General features: G+C 38.1%; 1 pseudogene; it reads left to right on the forward strand.

Moving 5' to 3' along the window:
• LOC138756351 (doublecortin domain-containing protein 1-like) overlaps positions 1-16146 on the forward strand; it is a 340682-nt pseudogene that overhangs the window by 43246 nt on the left and 281290 nt on the right.

The raw sequence follows: 16146 nt of genomic DNA on the forward strand, positions 1-16146 counted from the left end.
TTGCTGTCCATCTGTTCTGTACAATGTTCCAAGGCACCCTCCTGCTTCATCTAGCACCCAAACAAACAAATTGGCTGAACAAAGAATTGCTGGAGGAATTCAGCTGGTCAGACAGCATCCATTGGGTAGAAATGGTCAATCAACATTTTGGATCTGGATTCTTTACTGAGGCTAAAGAGAGAGAAACTTGGGGAGATATAACATGTGCAAAGGGAGCAAGAACCTCAAGGAGGGGCCAGGAGATAATAGGGCATAGGAAAGAAGGTGGAGGGACAGGTAAAGTAAGAGACCACTGTAGGAGTGGGAGGGGCAAAAGTTAGAGAAGAAAAAAGATGTAAAAAGAAAAATAAGAGATAGAAATAGTGGAAACAGATGGGGGTGAGGATTACCTGAAATTGGAAAAATCAGTGTTCATACCAGTAATTTTCAGAATGTCCAGGAGGAATAAGATTTATGTTTGGCCTCTAACTGACTGTGGATGAGGCTGAGGACAGACAAATGAGCATGCAGCTTGATAGTTACTTGTGGGAATCTACAGGGCATACATCGATTCTTTCCTTTCTCGCACATAAAAATGCTGTTTCAAAAAGAAGTGAATTTTGTATCCTGAAAGACAACAATTTTTTAATGTGATGGTTGTCTGTTTTCAGTGTCTTTGTGATAAGATCTTTTTTTTCCAAATTTTATTTATTAATCAAAATAAGTCATACAATCAAAATACAAGTAAAAACATAATATTTATCCCATATAATCCCTCACCCACAACCCTAACCCACCCTCCCCTCCCAACCCCCGTCTAATCTACCCCAAAAGAAAAAAAATTAGAAGAGGAGATCAAGTTACATATCAACCATCAACTGTTGCCATGGTTTAGTGCAACCCCAACAACTGTGGGGGGGGAAAAAAAACTACTACAAATTCAAACCCATGTATCTCATATATGGACTCCAAACTTTAACAAAGAAAGTTATGATTTTTTTCCAATGGAATACAAGACCTCACTTCCTAATGCAACCGTTTAATACTCAAATCAGTCTAATTTTTCCAAGTAATTACCAAACACTTTCTAGCCACAGCTAATGCCAATCTCGAAAAAGCAATGTGAAATTTATCTAATTTTAATTCTAAACTCAACTTCTTAATATAACCCAATAAAAATACCATAGGATCAAGCAAAATTTTAAATTTAAATAAAACTTCTAGAAGTTCCTTAATTCTATTCCAAAAAGATTTCACTGTCTCACAAGTAGACTGCAAGAAAGAGCCAACTTTCTTATGGCACCTAAAGCATAATCAGAAGAAATAAACTTATATTTCCTTAACTTTTCAGGAGTTAAATATAACTGATGAATAAAATTATAATAAACCAAACTATACCTTACATTTACAATTTTAGTCAAACGATCTTCACATATAGCCATCCAATCATCTTGAGAAATAGATACAGATAAATATTTTTCCAATTTTAATTTAGATTTATTAATTTCCAGCTTAGACATTACATTCTGTAATAAAGCATACATATCAGATATAAATCCTCTCTTACCCTCTTCAGTAAGTAAACTTTTAAATTTAGACTGCCTAGGCAACCGTAGCGTATGGCCAAAATTATCCAACAATAAGGCTCGAATTTGTTAATAAGTAAATAGAGTATTTGAAGAAATTTCATATTTCTCCTTCATTCTTTGAAATGAAATAAAATACCCAGCCTCATAACAATCATCTACCAATTTAATTCCTTTCTGTTCCCACATTTTCAAAAGCTGATTATTTAATGAAAAAGAAAAAAAACTTATTATGAAACAAAGGAGTTTTTGCCGAGATTTTGCCTTCCGTACCTATACCATTCTTCTTAGTCCATAACTCCATTAAATGTTTCAACGCCGGTAAATTATAATTCTGTAAAAGCTGAGAATTCCATTTATAAATAAAGTGATCCATCCTCTTCTTATCAGTCTGAGATAATTCAATCTTGGCCCAAACCAAAGGGTTTATTGACTTCAAACATTCTATTAATAAATTTCAACTGCGCTGATTCATAATAATTTTGAAAATGCAGTCCTCCTAAGCATATTTCTGCAACGACACCCTCACCATTTTACCTTTCCATAAAAATTTCTTCACCGAAACATTCAGATCTTTGAAAATATTTTGGGGAATTTTGGAAGGAATAGACTGAAAAAAGTATTGAATACGGGGAAAGATAGATGAGATCCTTCAGCAGTGACTTGACCTTAATAGGAGATGAATATTGAAGCTCTTCAATAAAATCAGAAAATGCTGGAAACACATAACAGGTCAAGCAGCATCTGCAGAGAAAAAGAAAAGGCTAACTTCTCAGCACACTGAATTTTATTTTTTCAATGGTGTTTTTTAATGGAGACAATCTATTTTTAAATGTATGAACCCATGAACTAAGATAATGGGCACACCAATTTTCCTCATAAATGTTTGTTTGTCAATATCTTTATAGAAATTGATCAGATAATTTTCTCAAACACATGACAGCACACCACATGATAATTTTCTATCATGCTAATGTCCACTTTATTGTTGAATTTGAAAGATTCACACGTGATGAGTTAAGGAGATGGTTCTTGTTTGAAAAGATGTTTATTTTCCAATTTTTTTTTCTTTTTTAATAGTACCTCTTCAGGCTTGTTCTATGCAAATATTCTCCAAGCACATTTATTTTTTAGAATTTAAGTGTTAATGCAGATTCTAATGAGAGAAGATGTTGATAACGTATACCTTATTAATTATTAATACACTTCATTTATATTTACTTCTTTGCAAATAGCATTAACGCTGCAATACCTTGTCATTTATCATATCCTTTAAGAAGGGAAGTAGTTATAAGAGTAGCGAGAGAAACTTCTCAGACATCCATATTATGCCGAAGTGATCTGACATGACAAGGACTGATTGACAGAATGTGTGAGCTCTGAATAATAGAATATGTGTTTGCTGTAGGTGCATGTGTCAGAAAAATGATGGATTCAAATCAGCTTAATTGCTATCTAATTTGGTAATACTAGACACCAGATAGGATTTCAGGTAACAAGTTAACACGTCTACCTTTAGGCATCCAGGAACTTGAACATTCTGTCAATTTTAGCTTTTCAAAATGTGCAGAAATCCATCCGTTTAATGAACCTGAACTTCTCAGTAATATCACAAATATGTTCCAGAATGTTTGCTAATTTCCATTCAACGAATTTGCCAAAATAGCAAATTTAAATTTGTAGCAGAAACCTTTTCTGTGTTTTGGAATGGGATAGTCAGTAAAAAATTGCAGTCAGCTGAACAAACATCTAAAAATAAAGACCATAATGATAAAAATGGGCAGTAGTCTAAGTAAATTAGTTCATTTTCGGACATATTCTACTATGTCTAGAAATTTGTCAATAATATATTTTGAAACTGTTTCAGAAGAAAATGTTTCAAAAAGAAGATGAAACAGAGAGACCATGGGGTCCAAATCCACAATTTTCTCAAGGTTGCTGCAGCGGTTGATAGGATAGTTAAGAAGGACTTTGGTATGCTGGGCTTCATTAGTCGGGGGATTGAGTTCAGGAGTCGTGAAGTGATGTGGCAGCTCTATAAATCTCTGGTGAGACCATACTTAGAATATTGTGTTCAGTTCTAGTCACCTCATAACTGGAAGGATGTGGAAGCTTTGGAGGCCATATGTGTGGAAATGAGAAACATGAAAGGTGTGACCACACTGAGAGGGTTGTATTATAGACCGCCCAATAGTCAGAGAGAATTGGAGGAGCAAATTTGTAGAAAGATAGCAGACCGATGTAAGAAGCAGAAAGTTGAGATAGTAGGAGATTTTAACTTTCCAAATATTGATTGGGATTCCCATACTGTTAAAAGGCTGGATGGCTTGGAGTTTGTGAAATGTGTTCAGAGGTATATAGAGGTACCATCGAGTGAGGATGCTATACTTGACTTCCTATTAGGGAACAAGACAGGTTAGGTGACAGATGCATGTGTAGGTAAACATTTTGGGGTCCAGTGACTATAATGTCATTAGCTTCAAGTTAATTATGGAAAAGGATAAGTCTGGTTTTCATGTTGGGATTCTAAATTTGAGGAAGGAAAATTTTGTGGAAATGAGAAAGGATCTAGGAAGAGTGAATTGGGAAATGTTTTTTTCTGGCAAGGGTGTGTTAAATAAGTGGATAGCCTTCAAAGGCAAAATTTCGAGAGAGCAGAGTTTGCATGTTCCTGTTAAGATTAAAGGAAAAGTTAACAGGCATAGGGAATCCTGGTTTTCAAGGGATATTGGTGATCTGGTTAAGACGAAGAGGGAGGTATATAGCAAGTATAGGCAACAAGGAACTAATGAGGTACTTGAAGAATACATAAAATGGAAGAAAATACTCAAGAAGAAAATCAGGAAGGCAAAAAGAAGACATGAGGTTGCTTTCGCAGATAACATGAAGGTAAATCCGAAGGATTTCTACAAGTATATTGAGTAAAAGGATAGTAAGGGACAAAATTAGTCCCTAGAAGATCTGAACGGTCAACTATGCGTGGAGCCTCAAGTAATGGAGGAGATCTTAAACAGTTTTTTGCAGCAGTAATTACTCAGGAAACTGGCACAGTGCAGAAGTAAGGAAGGGAAACAATCAGAAGTAACATGGAACATAGGGAGATTAAGGAGATGGAGGTGCCTGCTGCCTTACAGCAAATAAAGGTAGATAAATTCCCCAAGCTGGATATGATATTCCCTCGGACCTTGAGGGAGACTAGTGTAGAAATTGCTGGGGCCCTGGCAGATATATTCAAAATGTCCTTAGCCACGGGTGAGGTGCCAGAGGATTGGAGGGTAGCTCATGCTGTACTGTTGTTTAAAAAAATGCTCCAAAAATAAACCAGGTGAATATAGGCCAGTGTGCCTGATGTCAGTAGTAGATAAATTATTGGAAGGTGTTCTGAGGATATATAAGTATTTGGACAGCCATGGGTGGATTAAGGACAGTTAATGGGCTTTGTAGGTCATGTTTAACATAACTTGTAGAGTTTTTCAAGGAAGTTACCAAGAAGATAGATGAAGGAAAGGCTGTGATAGTTGTCTACTTGAGCTTTAGTAAACCTTTTGACAAGGTCGCACATGGGAGGTTAGTTCGAAAAGTTAAGAACTGGGTATCCATGGAGAGGTTTTAAACTGATTCGAAATTGGCTGTGTGGGAGAAAACAGAGCGTGGTAGTGAATGGTTGCTTCAAACTCGAAGCCTGTGACCAGTGGTATGCCTCAAGGATCTGTGTTGGGACCATTGTTGTTTGTTATCTATATCAATGATCTTGATGGTATGTGGTAAATTGGCTCAGCAATTTTGCTGTTGATACAAAGATAGGAGGTGTTGTGGACAGTGAGGAAGATGTTCAAAGCTTGAAGAATGGGCCAAAAATGGCAGATGGAGTTTAATGCAAACAAATGTGAGATGATGCATTTTAGAAGGGCAAACCAAGGTAGGACATACACAGTAAATGGTAGGACACTGAGGATTGCGGAGTAGAAAAGAGATCTGGGAATAGATACATTGTTTGCTGAAAGTGGCATTGCAGGTGGACATATTGTAAATACATCTTTTGGCAGCTTAGCTTTTATAAATCAAAGTATTGAGTATAGGATTTGGGATGTTATGTTGAAGTTGTTTAAGACATTGGTGAGGCAAAATTTTGAATATTGTGTGTGGTTGTGGTTCCCTAACTACAGGAAGGATATCAGTAAGATTGAAAGAGTGCAGAGAAGATTTACTAAGAAGTTGTTGGGTCTTTAAGAGTTGAGTTACAGGGAAAGATTAAACAGGTTAGGACTTTATTCCTTGGAGCAAAGAAGAATGAGGGGAGAGTTAATGGAGGTGTACCAGATTATGAGAGGTTATAGACCGAGTGGATGTGAGTAGGCTTTTTCCATTTAAATTGAGGGAGATAAATATGAGAGGTCTTAGTTTTAAGATGAAAAGGGAAAAGTTTAGGGGAACATTAGGGGAAAATTCTTCACTCAAAGAGTGGTGGGTGTGTGGAATGGGCTTCCATCTGATGTGGTGAATGTGCTTTGATCTTGAGTTTTAAGAATAGATTGGATAGATACATGGTTGGGAGAGGTCTGGAGGGTTATGGAGTAGGAACAGGTCATTGGACTAATGGAATAGTGGTTGGCACAGACTAGAAGGGTGGAATGGCCTGTTTTCTATGCTGTAGAATTCTATGGTACTATGGAATAGGTGCAGAGGAGATTTGCCAGGATGGTGCCTGGATTGGGGAATGTGTCTTATGAACCAAGTTTAGCAGAGGAAGTCTTTTCTCTTTGGAGTAGAGAAGGATGAGAGATGACTTAATAGAGATCTACAAGATTATGAGAGGCATAGATAAAATAGACAGCCAGCACCCTTTTCCCAGGGTGGGAGTATCAAGCACCAGAGAACATCTGTACAAAGTGAAAGGAGGAAGATTTAGGGGTGTTTTTTTACACAGAGAGTTGTGGGTGCCCAGGATGCATAACCAGGTGTGGTAGGGAGGCTGGAACAATAGGGGTATTTAAGAGACTCTTAGACAGGCAGATGAATGAAAGAAAAATAGAAAGTTATGGTGTAGGGAGAGTTTAGTTTTTTTAGGTATATACAGTATATGGTCAGCACAACATCATGGGCCAAAGAGCCAGTACTATGCTGTAATATTCTTTGTTCCATGTTTGTAAACATTAATATAGTTATAGGAAGACACACAGGGAGGGAAGGGGGCATTTTAGCAGATAAGTATCCCAGTTTGCTTTCTCAAATGTCTTTCTAAGCTCAATGGCAATATCTGATCACCATTTTTAGATTCCCTTTCTCATTTTCAGCCAACCAAATTAAGGGTCTGGGCTGTTGGCTTGAGGGAAATATAGGCATTAGATGGTGATGGGAGTGGGGAAGAAATTTGTAGCATGACCTACGGAGATCTTGGGTGCACCTTGCATAACTTCAGATCTTAGCAGTGGGAACAAGAGTGAAAACTGCTAAGAGTATGGATGGTGTTCAGTTTTAGGACAGGTTAAGGCAAATGCTTGTTGTATGCACAAATAAATCAATTCTATTTCTGTCTGGACCCTAAGAATATCGAAGTTCTCACTTTAGTTTTGACTAGTTTTACAACTGGAACAGAAGAAAATATGAGGTATTCTGATTAATTCCATATAACCATATAACCATATAACCATATAACCACTTACAGCACAGAATAGGCCAGTTCGGCTCTACTAGTCCATGCCGTAACAAATTCCCACCCTCCTAGTCCCACTGACCAGCACCCGGTCCATACCCCTCCAGTCCTCTCCTCTCCATGTAACTATCTAGTCTATCCTTAAATGTAACCAATGATCCCACCTCAACCACGTCTGTCGGAAGCTCATTCCACATCCCTACCACCCTTTGCATAAAGAAATTTCCCCTCATGTTCCCCTTATAATTTTCCCCCTTCAATCTTAAACCATGCCCTCTAGTTTGAATCTCCCCCACTCTTAATTGAAAAAGCCTATCCACATTTACTCTGTCCGTCCCTTTTAAAATCTTAAAATCTTAAACACCTCTATCGTCCCCCCTCAATCTTCTACGCTCCAGGGAAAAAAGCCCTAGTCTGCATAACCTTTCCCTGTAACTCAAACCTTAAGTACTTAATTTATTGAATTCTCAGAATAAATAATTTATTTCATTATTCCTGTAGAATTGAATAATCTTTCAATAGAATTAGCCATTTTTTAATCAGGAAGACATTTCTCTTGCACCACTCTTAAATGAAAATATGATCCATGTTTCTGTTCCATCCAAGAGCTTGTAATTCTTTTGTTTTCTTCTGTTTTATCAATTTATAAAATTCCTGTTGCATGTGGGGTGGAACAGTCTTCATCTGTTTTTTTCTGGTTTTGTAATTGGAACAAATAAGTGGGTTAACTAATCAAACCTCTGACTATGGCTGACACCATTGGTGTCATTTGGCAAAAAAATAACATGGAAGAACTCTCTTTCTGTTACGTAAATATTGCTGAGTGGATATTTGCACTCACATGAAAGAGAAGCTGGAAGCTTAGTTTAACATCTCATTGAAAATATGGCAGCTCTGATAACATAGCACTCAACCACTACTGGAGTGGGAATGTCAGCCTAAATTATGCAGTGAATTTTGAATCCATGACATTGGAAACCCTGGCAAATTTCTGAAGATGTGTGGTGGAAAGTGTGCTGACTGGCTGCATCACAGTGTGATATAGTCATACCAATACCCCTGAGCGTAAAGTCCTGCCAAATGCAGGAGATCACAGGAGATCCAGCCCAGGAGATCACAGGCAAAACCCTCCCCACCATTAAGAACATCTACAGAGAACCTTGCTGTCAGAGCAACAGCAAACATCAAGGATCCACACCACCCACCACATGCTCTGTTCTCACTTCTATCATCAGGAAGGAGGTATCGGTGACTCAAGACTTGCACCACCAGCTTCAGGAAGAGCTACCACCATCAGACTCCCCAACAATAAACTCAATCAGGGACCCATTTAAGGACTCTTGCATTAGGGTTAGGGTTAGGAGTAAAGGAGAAATGACTCTAGTTAGATTGATAAGATTGTGATCATTCTCTTATCTGATTCCCTAATGCCCAGTTCCACTTATCTTTTAACCTTACAAATCTTCACAGGTGAACTGCTGATCTGGGCTATTGTTCAGATGTTAAGTAAAACACAAAAGTCTGCCGACACTGTAATTGAAGTGAAAAAATTGCTGGAGAAACTCAGTAGGTCAAAAAGTGTACTTTCTTTGGCTTGGCTTCGCGGACGAAGATTTATGGAGGGGGTAAAAGTCCACGTCAGCTGCAGGCTCGTTTGTGGCTGACAAGTCCGATGCGGGACAGGCAGACACAGTTGCAGCGGCTGCAGGGGAAAAATGGTTGGTTGGGGTTGGGTGTTGGGTTTTTCCTCCTTTGCCTTTTGTCAGGCAACTTTATAGAGCAAATAAAGATACAAACCAATGTTTTGCATTTGAGCCATTCAGCAAGGTATTGAACAAAATAGTAGGGGGAAGAGCATGGTCCCAAAGGCAGGAGGTAATAGCTGGATAGGGGAGGGAGGGAGGGCACAGCAGGGAGAGGAAGGATGACTATGAATAGAGAGGGAAGGGGTAGAGAGCTAAGGGAAAGCAAGGGGAAAGGGAAGGGAGGGAGAAGGGTGAATGGAGAGTAGGTTAGCAGAAACCAGATAAGTTGATGTTAATGCCATACAGTGGAAGAGTGTCCAGACAAAAATCAAGTGTTGCTCAAGCCTGAAACATTGGTTACATGTCTAGCTTTGCTATGTAAAGTGCACTGTTTGACCTGCTGAGTTTCTCCAGCATTGTGTTTTTACCATTGTTTAAATGTGGTCTCTTTGCTATTCATGTCTGGTTAGATTTCATTTTTCTGAAACAAAAGAGGTGATGACTTCTGTCCTGAATCTTTTGGAATGTTCATTTCTGCAGCATCCGCAATATAAAGAAAGTGTAACCAATGCCCTCAACGTGCAATAAAGGCCATCATTAAAGGTGCCCTGGTGAAAATCATATTGTTAGAGCAACAAAAATAGAAGTAGGAGCATGCCATTCAGCCCCTTTGTATCTGCTCAGACATTCAATAGTCAATGCTGATCTTTAGAGCCACTTTTCTGGCACTAATCTAATGTCACTGATTCCATTAATATATCAAAGTTTAAGGATCTCTTTTTTGAATACACTCCACAACCCTCTTGGGTAAGAATTTCCTAATATTCCCTACACTTTGTGTGAAGAAATTTCTACTTGTCTCGGCCCTGTAAGACTGTAAACCTTGGTGCTCGGCCCACTAGCTAGGAGAAACATCAACTGAGCCATCTAACCTTTAAAATTTTGTAAGTTTCATGCAACCTCACCCATGCTTTGATACTGAAGGTTCATTGGCTTCTGCTGGCTCTCTCCTCATTCAACAAACTTGCCATCCTAGAAATTGATAGACAGCACGGTTATCATGGCAGTTAGTATGACGCTATTACAGAGCCACCAACCTTTACTGTCTGTAAGGAGTTTGTATGTTCTTCCCATGACCTGTGTGGGACACGGGAATTTCCTCCCACCATCCAAAGCCTAAGGTTTGTGGGTTAATTGGGTGTAATTGGGCACCACAAGTTTCAATGGCTGGAACCATGATGCAAATAAAAATAATCTGGGGATCTTTCCTGGAACAGCTATCTGGAAATAAAATAGGACAACCATTGTGCTCTTTGAACCTTGTGAACTTTCTCATTAGTTTTTCTGGCACTTTTCTTTCTTTTCTCTTGGCTTTAATTTGCTGAAGTTTGAATGTGAAATCTGCACATCCTATACTTGAATAATAATTAGTGAATGTATGTCTGCTATTTTATTTAGTCTGTAATTAATGAGCTTTGTCCTGTCTTCCATCTTCACACATGCACATCCAATAAAAACCTGATAGACATTGATTAGAGCAGGAAGTGCAGGTAACTTTGGTCTCCGGCCATTTTTAACATAAAAATACTCCTGACTGGGTCCATGGGTAAACCAGAACTAATTAGTCTATTCAGTCACTGATACCACATTATACCTGTTCATACCCTACATAGACCTAGATACTCAAACAACACTTTCAAATGTTTTTACCTTTACTTCTCGTGCTTTTTCTTGTTGTGCAACTTGGCAAGGCAGCTGTTTTTACCACTACCTTTGCAAAGATTCTCTTTATAATATGAATACTTGTATGGACCAGCTGGTGGTTGGGTATAAAATCAGTCCCGGAAAACATGGACACGTTGTATATGCACTTGTCCAAAGGGTTAAACCAAAGCTGTAACATTGGATTGTAGCTCCCATCCCTGTTACTGCACACAAACCATTGGAATTAAACTTGGAATCATTATCCATTTCTACAAATCTGTTGTTTGCTGGATAAATTTACTAAACTGTCGAGAGAAGTTTATTTTTTTTAATAAGGGTGATAAAATAGAAATGTTACAAATCTCAGGAATTGTAATTATGCAGATTTAAAAAAAAGGAATATCACACATAATATTGTTACTGAGAAGACACCCAAACAATATGCATTTATATTGTTAAAAAAAATCTCAACCTGCTTTACAGAGACATTGATAAGAAAAAAATAGTCTAAGTGGCACAATTTTAAAGGTGGTTAAGACGAGAGACACAGAGGAGAAATCTTTGAAGGTGGTAGAACAAGTTGATACAGCTGATGAAATAGAGAAGATTCTCTTACTTTGTTATTAGAACTAAAAGCAGGTAAGGAAAGCACCAATTCCTTTTTCTGGGTGCCATATTTTGGGATGAATATTGTGGCCTTAAAAAAGGTGCAAAGAAAAGGTACTCCCTGTGATAGTACAGATCTATCATCAATGTACATTGTGTATATAGTTACTGTATCTAAACTGTGCTTACAGCGATTGGCTGAGAGCTAAGCCACGCCTATTGTCTGGGCCTTAAAGGGTTGTGTCCCTAGCCAGGTTGGATCATTCCGGACTGGTCGGCCACCTGTGAAGAGCTCCTGTCTTTTGCTAATAAAAGCCTTGGTTTGGATCAACAAGTCTTTGATTCTTTTGATGAGCTCTACACTCCCAAAATGCCTTGGGTGCTGAAGGCTTCCTGATCATATCGGAAGTTCTTCAGGGTGACCTTGGGCTCGGGTTGCCAATGGTTTGAACAGGAATCTGTGCAGCTGCAGAGGGTGCCTGAACACTGGTGGTGAATCCACGGCCACTCGGTGCCTCTGAAGAAACTCTCTTTGCTTCTTTGTTAGGGGCACTGGCCAATACTCATGGTGACAGCAGATAAAAGTTAAAGTATTTCATGTAACCTAGAATGGTACAAGGAGCTGAAGGATATTGAATCAATAGACTGGAGAAGCTTTGGGTCTGCTCCAAGTGAGGAAAATTTCTAACTTGCCGTCTTGTCCAATGTTTTGGCCATCCTAAGGATAAATATTGTGTTAAGTGATATACCCGAGATTTGAGCTAGACAAAAACCAATGTACAATATTATGTGATTTATCCTTCTAATCAGTGAAGTTGTTCACCCAGCAGGAGGGTAGAGTCAAGTGACCTGTACATGACCTGCTTTCTTGCCCAGTGTAGATTCACTCAAGATTTGAGCTATGTGATTTATCAACAACTTAGCGTTTTTGTGCAGCAAGATTGTGCTCCCAGCAGGAGTATTGTATTATGTGACCTGTCAATGACCCGTGTTCCTGTCCAGTATTGCTCTGGGCCTCAACTTAAGTAGTCTATTTACATGGTGTATCTGATGTTTAAGGCATCACGTTGGAAATCTTGATTTGTAAAAGTAACTTTTATAATTTATCACATTACCCTAAAATGAGCTGTGAAAATCGGGGCCCAGAGAAAGGATCAGGATTTGGGGATTATATAAGGTGTCTAACCAACTTAATAAATGAAGCAAATGATTGTATAAAATATCATCAGGCTTTGAACATCTTTACCTTTATTGTTTTGAATGATCTTAATTCATTGTAAGTTCAAATTAGCATATTGTTTGAACAAATTCAGGTTTAGAGGATTTCAAATATGATAAAGATACATTAATTAAGATTTTTTTTATATCTCATTAAATGTAAGGAGGCATATTGGCTGTATTCTGGTAAAATAGATGCAATAAATTTAATATTGTTGATCTATTACAGTGATCTACAGATTATTCAAGGAGGCATGCTAAGGTGAATTTTAATTATGACTAAATTGTGATATTACTCTTTCATACCCTGAACATCTGTTCCCTTCAGGAACAATGATTTATGCCCATTATCAGCATGGCCAGCTTGCTACAGCTTATGTCATGCTTAGTAGGAAGTGAAAGAGATTTTAAAAGTAGGCACATCAAAGTGGAGCAAGGCCAATCTATGTTAAAGTGCTAAGGTGATGAGGCACCTGATTAGATCGAACCAAGTGTTAACTTTTGCTTTTCTTACAGACCATCTGTTAATAACCAAGAGGGCAAGTTGGACAATGAAAGGGGTAGAGTAAGCAGCATGGCAGGACAAAGCCCATTCTCTCAAAGCGCCTGAAGAAGCTGACTGAAAATGGTTCTGTCATAAAATGGTGCAGGGCAGGATGGGTATGAAATCATCACGTCACGGGATGAAAAACAACAGGTAAAAATATTTTAGTGAATTATCTCCTTTCTGCAGGAATCTAGTTTACTTTCAAAAAGTATGGTTGAAAGTTCTGACAATGAAGAAAATTAACAGCAATATGTTTGTAACAGCAAATCCATTCAATGGAAAATTGATTTTACTTTAGAAAATAAACAAAACATTAAGAAACATTCATGTTTAAACCATAGAAAGGGTTTATTCAGTGGCAATGATCATTTTGAAGCACGTAATTAGCTTTTTGTTTGTGTATTTGCCTCTAAAACTATTAACAGTCAAGTCAGAAACGAAATCTTTGAAAAAATACCCCTTGCAAATACATGTTTCTAAAATTCCACTTATTTGCACTGATATTCCCACAGAATGCAATGGTGCTTGTCTTGTATCTACACACCAAACTTTTAAAATATATGAGTCCTTGTTTTATTATGTCTATATATTAAATATCAACATTAAAGAACAAATGTAGGATGAGATCTATGTTCGATTTTTTTGCCACCTTTCGGAGCGACAAGGCAATGAATTAATCTAGGGATTTCTGATGATTATTTAATGAAAAGTACAACAACATGGAAACTAGAGTCTAACAGAATATTCATAACTTCTCTGGTGGGTATGCATCTTTGCCCAAGTCATGTCATTTATTTGAATTTTTAGAATCAAATCGAAGTTTGGAATAATTATAAGCGCAACAGAAAGGTTTAGAAATAAGGTAAATAATTTTATGATGCTATTCTAAAATATTGAAACCTAAGAAAAATCTGTGGGAGTGGGATATCTAAATAAACACAGACTAATTTACATATCATGAGTGATAATTTAGAGTTCAGAAGCTCAAAGAGATTAGCATTAATATATTTACATACAATATATTTCTTTCTTTCTTCTTCTTCTTCTTTGGCTTGGCTTCGCGGACGAAGATTTATGGAGGGGGTAAAAGTCCACATCAGCTGCAGGCTCGTTTGTGGCTGACAAGTCTGGTGCGGGACAGGCAGACACGGTTGCAGCGGCTGCAGGGGAAAATTGGTTGGATGGGGTTGGGTGTTGGGTTTTTCCTCCTTTGCCTTTTGTCAGTGAGGTGGGCTCTGCGGTCTTCTTCAAAGGAGGTTGCTGCCCGCCAAACTGTGAGGCGCCAAGATGCACGGTTTGAGGCGATATCAGCCCACTGGCGGTGGTCAATGTGGTAGGCACCAAGAGATTTCTTTAGGCAGTCCTTGTACCTTTTCTTTGGTGCACCTCTGTCACGGTGGCCAGTGGAGAGCTCGCCATATAACACGATCTTGGGAAGGCGATGGTCCTCCATTCTGGAGACGTGACCCACCCAGCGCAGCTGGATCTTCAGCAGCGTGGACTCGATGCTGTCGACCTCTGCCATCTTGAGTACTTCGACGTTAGGGATGAAAGCGCTCCAATGGATGTTGAGGATGGAGCGGAGACAACGCTGGTGGAAGCGTTCTAGGAGCCGTAGGTGCTGCCGGTAGAGGGCCCATGATTCGGAGCCGAACATATTTACTTTAAAGAGAAACATAGCATTTGTTTCTAAACTGCATGCTCTCCACTTCATTGTATGCCCATCAACTGAGTTGAATGTAAATAACAGTTGATTTTTTTTTTGTCCATATCAGTTTTCCTCATTAATTTTAACAAGAAAATTAGTGATGCATTAACAGAAAAGCTTTGAGGTGTCTCGCCCTTCTCATGACTCATTGGATGTTTCTCAGTCAATTCTCAAATTCAACGCTACTTGTGCCTCGGGGCAGTGTTCAATCTCAGCATTGAGGTGTGTGTTAGATCAAGACATGCAAAATTAATGCAAAAATAGAAAACTAAAGTACACATATAACCCCAGTTTAAAATGTAGAGAAGTCAAACTGAATTTATGTTGATGAAATCTCAATGCTGTAGGTATACTCATGGGGCCAATAAACTTCTGAATCTTAGTTGGAGAGATATCATCTTGGTTTTGTTTAAAATCTTTTCTGTGTGTTCTCTTTCTATTTTAACTTTATGGAGGAGCTTCCTCAATTTAGAATAGCTGTATTAATTATTAACAGTTTTTAATTGTTTTGTGCTTAATACCCCCAAATAATTTTACATATTCAGCACTGGATGTTATGGTTATATGCACTTGGTAATGTATGAATGCTTTAATGCAGTAGATAAAACAATGCAGTAATAACAGAAATATTGATGAAAATCAAGTTAAATCCCTTCTTTATATATATTCAATAAATTAATGAAATAATTCCAATTGAATAACTGATTAGACTTGCATCAATATTTGTACAATCTCATTTTAATGACACCTTCTGAACTTCATTATTATATTTATTTCTAAATCTCTACAGGTACATTTTTAAATAATACTTCTATGATTATTTGTTCCTTGTGTATCAATTGATGATAATCAGGATAGAGTAGGTTGAAGAGTGGAATTTCTCTGCAGTGGAGGTTGAAAGGTTGTGGTTAGGAAATAGTAGGGATTGTGGATATTAGAATGGACAGATGGGTTGAAAGTTGAGTTCAATAATTCTATTGTCACAGTTTGACAAATATGCACCAACCCCACAGTAAGTGTTAGTCATAGGACATACACAAAAATGAAAGATACTTTTTAAATTTGAATTTAGACATACAGCACCGTAACAGGTCATTTCAGCCCACAAGCCTGTGCCGCCCAATCACACCCAATTAACTTACAATCCCAGTATGCTTTGGAGGGTGGGAGGAAAATGGAACCCCAGGAGAAAATCCATGCAGACACGGAGAGAACGTACAAACGCATTACAGAGAGTGCTGGATTGGAACCCCGGTCCCTATCACTGGCGCTGTAACAGCTTTGTATGAACTACTACGCTAACTGTGCTGCCCCATGGTGAGGAAAGACATTCAGCCCATAAATTCATCCAGCAGTTATCAGGTTGCACAGTCAGGAGATATTTATTATTAAGCCCTTCA

This window comes from Narcine bancroftii, chromosome 1, assembly GCF_036971445.1.
Source record: "Narcine bancroftii isolate sNarBan1 chromosome 1, sNarBan1.hap1, whole genome shotgun sequence".
Classification (NCBI taxonomy): Eukaryota; Metazoa; Chordata; class Chondrichthyes; order Torpediniformes; family Narcinidae; genus Narcine; species Narcine bancroftii.